The sequence below is a fragment of the Lucilia sericata genome, unplaced genomic scaffold (genome assembly GCF_015586225.1).
Source record: "Lucilia sericata isolate MDLA Ls3-8-SP2 unplaced genomic scaffold, ASM1558622v1 Contig000168F_arrow, whole genome shotgun sequence".
In the NCBI taxonomy this organism is placed as follows: domain Eukaryota; kingdom Metazoa; phylum Arthropoda; class Insecta; order Diptera; family Calliphoridae; genus Lucilia; species Lucilia sericata.
The window spans coordinates 464,016-470,290 of record NW_023994197.1 but is presented as its reverse complement, the minus strand read 5'-3'; positions in this window follow the sequence as shown (position 1 = coordinate 470,290).

The following is a 6,275-nucleotide window of genomic DNA, read 5'->3' as shown; positions in this document are numbered from 1 at the left end:
TATATATTATTTTTATTATTCATTATTCTTAAAATTATTTATATGTATAAAGTAAAAAATATTTGTCAAATGGCGGTTAACGCCTACTGACCTAAATGTGCAACTGAATGCACAATATTGAATATTATTATTATTTATTTTTTTAATGTTTTGTTTTTAATAGAAGATCGATTCTATCGATCTTTTCCCACATGGCCGACGCCTGGTTCCAAGGAGGTGGTCGGATTAGGACTGCCCTTTCTCTTCTTAACCTTGTCTTAAAACCACCCCTTCGTTTTGGTTTCGTTGTTGGTGGTATCTTTGTTAGGTTTTCTGCTGGTTTCTAGTGTTATGGCTCTTGGGCCTGGTGTACCCATTCTGTACCTTGGCCGTACAGACTTCTGACGGAGACTTAGCTGTCCGCCAGGAACCACAATTTTTTATTTGGGTGCCCTTTTATTTTCTGGCACTCCAAAATAATTGCCTTTAGGTGCTTTAAAACAGCACTCCCAAGGTCTTTTTATTCTTTTTGGGTGCTTATTATTTTTAGCACTCCAAAAAGGCCGGCAGGATCGCCATATAGAACTATGCTAATTAAAAGATGTTTACGTTAAATCTTAGTTCTTCGCAAGAGCTAAATTAAATTGTGTTTGTTTGCCAATTTTAAATTGTGTTAAACGAAGTGTGTCTTTATTGAAAAAGTTCTTAGATTATATAGTAATTAATTGCTTACACAGCATTATTCATAAAGTGGAGAGTGTAACAATTGGACAGAACATTGAACGCAAGAAATACATGCAAACAAAGCCATGATCAGTAAAATATTTAAAGTATCGACTTTGTAATATGATATTATTTTTAATTTCTTTTTCAATATTCTGTCGGCATAAGCGATACATGTTTTATGCTACAGAACAACTTATAAATTTTTAATTAGTGACATTTAATAGATAAATGTAAGCATTTACAGCCATGATTAATCATTTGTGATGTTTAGAAAATTATCTGAATTTGTTCAAAAATTCGAACATCAAAACGAGTAAGCTCTGTGGAAACACCTTAAAAGGGTTTACGCAAATCTACTTTAAATGTTTTTAAAAGTAGCTTTAGACTATGAGACAAAGAATATAAAGAAATTGGGGCTTGTCAGTTGGTACGTAAAGGAGTTGTCATTCGGTACCTAACTCTAAGTATGTATTGGTAGAATTTTTGTATTAGTATTGGAGCTCCAACCACTTTCACTACACTTTCCAAACATACATACTTGCATAAAATCGTACATAAAAATTTTAGGAAAAATAAATAACATTTAAATTTCTACATTCGCAGATTTTTTTTAATTTATTTTGCCCACATCTAATCAGTAAACATTTAATAAATATATTTTTCGGACTTAAAATCTATTTTTTTGCAAAAAAATAACTTTATTTTAAATAATTTTTTTCATTTTCAATACCAAAATATACAACTTTGTTTTGTCAATTTTAATTTCAACACACAAAAATTAATTGTGAAAAAAATTAAAAAAAAAAAAAATTTTTAGTTTGTGAAAAATAAAAATATTTCGGATTGTTAAATGCGATAAAATTGTGTAAAAAATTAAAAAATAGTTATGTGTTTCCTTCGCCAAGGGTAACTATCTTGTCGTGATGCAAGGGCTTAAGTACACATCGTGACTAGAGCTTACTGTGACTAATGCATAGACTACTCATAGACTGGAATCAGCTGATTTTAGCAATATGGAGGAGGCAAACAAAAAAAAATTTACGAAAAATCAACAAAAGAAAATGTAAAATGAACCACGGTAGATTTAAAAGAGGGACAAATATATAAAGATATATTTCCATCTCTCTTCACCTTACACTTAATTTTTTTCAAATATAAAAAACAAATTGCATTACAGTCAAACCCATTTATAACTTTTTCTTGCTCTTTACGAACTCATCTTAATTACCGGAATTTTGATAACTATTTTGATACAAAAACATATTTTATAAAGAATTCTTGGTTAAAACGAATTACTATTTAGTCCCATGAATAATATTTTATACATTTATCCTTTTTTATATCGAACTTCAAAAAATATGCGTTGAAATCAAATAAACGGGTTTTACTGTACATGCAAGTCAAAAAATTTGTTTGTGGTGTTGATAGTGTATTGAAAAATGTTTTATAATGAAAGAACATTAAGGAATAATTAAAAAACAAATCCAGTACACTTTTAATTAGAATCTAAGCAAATATTTAATAAAATAATTGTTTTCTTTTTAATCTTATTTTTTTGCAATTCTTCTTCACATACAATTTCTTCGATGTTTACATTTTTTGCTATTTTTTTTTTTCAAACGAGCGATGAAAACAATCATACAGCTCATCTCACACACTCATCGATTTTTTAATACATTTTATTTTTTCTTTTGCTCTAAAATTTTACCTAATGGCGGAACTCAAAAATGGTAAAAAAAATGTAAACAAAACCATACGGTTCGAATTTACTTTTTTGACAGCTGTCAATGGTTTCTTATCTGGTTATCTGTGGACTAATGCTTCGGTATCCAGCCACAGGAAGTTATGGTTTCAAAGAAGTGTATAACTAAAGGTTACTCATCTTGTCAAGATAGTGAGTGTGGTATGTGTCTGTCAATCCTACTTCCTTCTATCATGACATAGATGATACGCTATGTTATTCGATTTGGCTCTTTGAGCAGTAAGGGCTTTACCGTTAGACATAGCGTTATATAGGCACTTTTAAGGTCAAGGTGAGTGGTAGCAGTGCCGAGGGCCTGGATGGCTAGCCAGTGCATAAAGAGGCTAGTTGCTAACAGCTCCCCTCAGCGTCATGGTAAAGCGCTGTTGTAACGTAGTTGCCTAGTCCACGTACGCCGTCACTGCGTGGATCGTCCGTCTGTACGTGCATACTCGTGGGATTCAAAATAGAAGAACCAAAGATAGAAACAAAAAAGGATGAGAGTAGGGACACGACGGAAGGGGTGGTCGACCTGTTAGGGAGAGACAATCCGGACGTCACGGTCAACGAGGATAATGGGGAGTTGGACAGTACATGGGAGGACGGTGACGTTACCCTTACTGACCTCCATGCCAGAATTGTTGAGCATGAAGGACAGGTACTGACCGACTTAGACGTGGAGGGTCTTCTGGAGGTGTCAAGTGACTCCTTTGGTGAAACTAGTGCCACACAGAAGCTGGGGAATTTATCTCTGTCTGACGAAGAGCTTGCTGACAGTCAGACTGTTAAGATAACATCCCCTGCTAAAGAGGCCAAGAGGATCCAAAGGGGACATTTGGGAGAAGACCGTCCACAGGTCGTTCGGCAAGTAGCCGTGGAGGAGAAGCCAAGTGCCCCTCCACGAGATATTAATTATACAGGCCGAACGAAGGAGGAGAAGGCTAGGAACGGGACTTTGAGGTCTCTCGCCTTTCTGTCTAAGAAGGCAAAGGCTGATTCTTCAAAGTTCTCGTCAAGGGAGAGGCTCCTGCTCAGAAGGCACCGACAAAGCGTCGCTAAATTCGAGAGAATATACGGCCCCGTTGGTGACGTTCTGGGTTGGTCCACTCCCTGGAGACAACAGGTGGATGCTGCAATCAACCCGACTAACACTCAAAAGAGTGATGGGTCGATAGCAACATCAACCTGCAGTCTGCCGAAAGGCAAAGAGGGTGGTATCCCGGAAACCAATGCGCTCATGTCTTCGGAGCGAGCTGCGGAAGTCAAAGGTCTACCACCCAAAAACCCTAGCAAGGTGGACACGACACCAGGTAAGGTAAAGAGGACCGGTAAACTTCCGGCCCGCTCTCCTACTGACCTCCGCAAGAACGTCAGTAAGGGAAAGGGCTCCGGTAGTTACCGACCCTCCAAACCAGTGGTGTCAAAGTCACCTAGCACAAAGATGAGGTCTGGTCCATCCCCGGCTGGCGCTCCTAAAGGTCCCCGTAAGGAGACAATTAAGAGAGCCAGATTTGGTGATGATCAACCCTCTTCATCCAGTAAGAAGGTGAAGAAGTCAACCAGCCTAGATGTATGCCTTCAAGTGGCAGTCATTGATCGGAATGATCCAGATGGGAGGATCAGTACCGATTTCTGGCAATCAATTGAAGGTAGGCTGATTGATGAGATCGCCATCTTTGAGGGTGAGTCGGAGGATGTATCCTTCAATGGTGCAGACTGGGTTAAGGGCGTGAAGGTTGTCAATTGCGGAAACAAGAACTCCTTGGAATTCTTAAAATCGGCAATTGGCAAATGTAGCGACATTAACCCAGCAGCAAAGCTTGAGGTGATACAAGCTTCCGAACTGCCACTACGGTCAATAGTAACAGTGTGGATTCCACCACCCGTAAGAACGGTGCAAACCATACTGGCAGTATTGGCCAAACAGAATGGTAGACTTCTTACAGACCAATGGAGACATGTGAACTCACTGGTTTGTAAGGAGAATACTGGCAAGGACTTTCGATTCGCAGTGGATCGTAAGTCCTTAGAAGTCCTGGATGAGATGGGGGGGGTTGCTAAATTTGGTCTTGGCACTGTCAGGTTCCGGTACCCAAAACATGACAGAACCAAAGAAGTTGCTAGTGGTGCAGATAAACCTGCATCACTGTGAAGCAGCTTCAGCCGATTTAGTAACCTTCCTCATCGATTCACAGACGGACGTGGCCCTTATCCAAGAACCTTGGATTAACAACAATAAGGTTCTTGGTTTAAGGGTCAAAGGTTACACCTTATTTGTCCCGTCTTCCGAGGACAAGGTAAGGACTTGTATCCTGGCAAAGAATGAATTAGGTTTTCTCATTTCTCATTCTTTTAGGAGCGGTGACATAACCGTAATAAACAGAGAAGCCAAAGGTAGGCGTACGCTCACACTGGCTTCGGTGTATATGCCGTACGAGGCGACTGACCCACCCGGCTCTGAGGTGCGTGAGCTGACGGCATATGCGAAAAGAAAAAGTGCGATCCTTGTAATGGGCTGTGATGCTAATGCTCATCATTGCCAATGGGGCAGCAAGGATATCAACAAAAGAGGTGAGTTAATATTTGACTTTATAACTGATAATAATCTCATCATCTGTAACAAGGGCGATACGCCGACGTTCAGGAACAAGGATAGGGAGGCAGTTATAGATTTAACTTTAATTAACCGTTTAGAAGATCTCGTTAGGGATTGGAAGGTTGCAACGGACTTTTCATTCTCGGACCACAGTCGCATTACCTTCACACTGGATTTTGTCTTGGCTAGGAGTCCACCTTTTAAGGATCCTAGGAAAACAAATTGGGGAACCTTTAATGATAGGGTAGAGTCTGTATTGGCACAACGGGACTTGTGCGATTTGTTGCCAACTGATTTAGAGGGGGTTGTGAACGAGTTCACAGACCTACTTAAGGGAAGCTATGAGCTATCTTGTCCGGTTACTTTCCCGGGCAAAAGAGAGCAACCTAAGTGGTGGACCAAGGAACTTAGACTTCAAAGGTCGACTGTTAGGAAATTGTTCAATAGGGCCAAGCTTAGAGGTCGAGCAATTGACTGGAACAACTATAAAATGTGTTTCAATAAGTATAAGGCTGATCTCAAAAGGGCTAAAAGGATTTCATGGTCCCAGTACTGTGAATCCATAGACAATGTCAACGAGTTATCAAGATTCCGACGGATATTATCTAAGGACCCAAGGGTCATAGGGTATATCCAAAGGAGTGATAACTCATGGACTGAGTCCAGCTCTGAGACCCTAGCTCTGCTAATGGAAACACATTTTCCGGGTTATCTTGCAACTGAAGATGTGGTTGACGACCAACGGGACTTCGAGTCTGTGGCGCCAAGTAGCACCTACAGTTGCATAGAGGAGATAGTCACTAGGGAAAAGCTAGTATGGGCGGTTAATTCATTCGACCCCTTCAAGTCACCGGGGCCGGATGGTATATTTCCAGCTCTACTAAAGAACTTGCCTCAGGACGCTATATCTCTTCTGATGAAGATTTTTAAGAGATGCCTTGGTAGTAGGTATTTACCAAAGAGGTGGAGGGAGGTTAGGGTTATTTTCATACCCAAGGCCGGTAAGGTAAGCCACTCAAAGCCAAAGGATTTTAGACCTATCAGCCTGTCTTCTTTTCTTTTGAAGACACTTGAGAGACTGATAGATCTACATCTAAGGAACAATATTGATACTCGCCTCATTAGTGGCGCTCAACATGCCTACCTTAAGGGTAAATCTGTTGAGAGTGCACTGCATGAGGTGGTAAGTTGTGTTGAGCACGGCTTGAAGAATAGGTATTATACTCTGGCTGC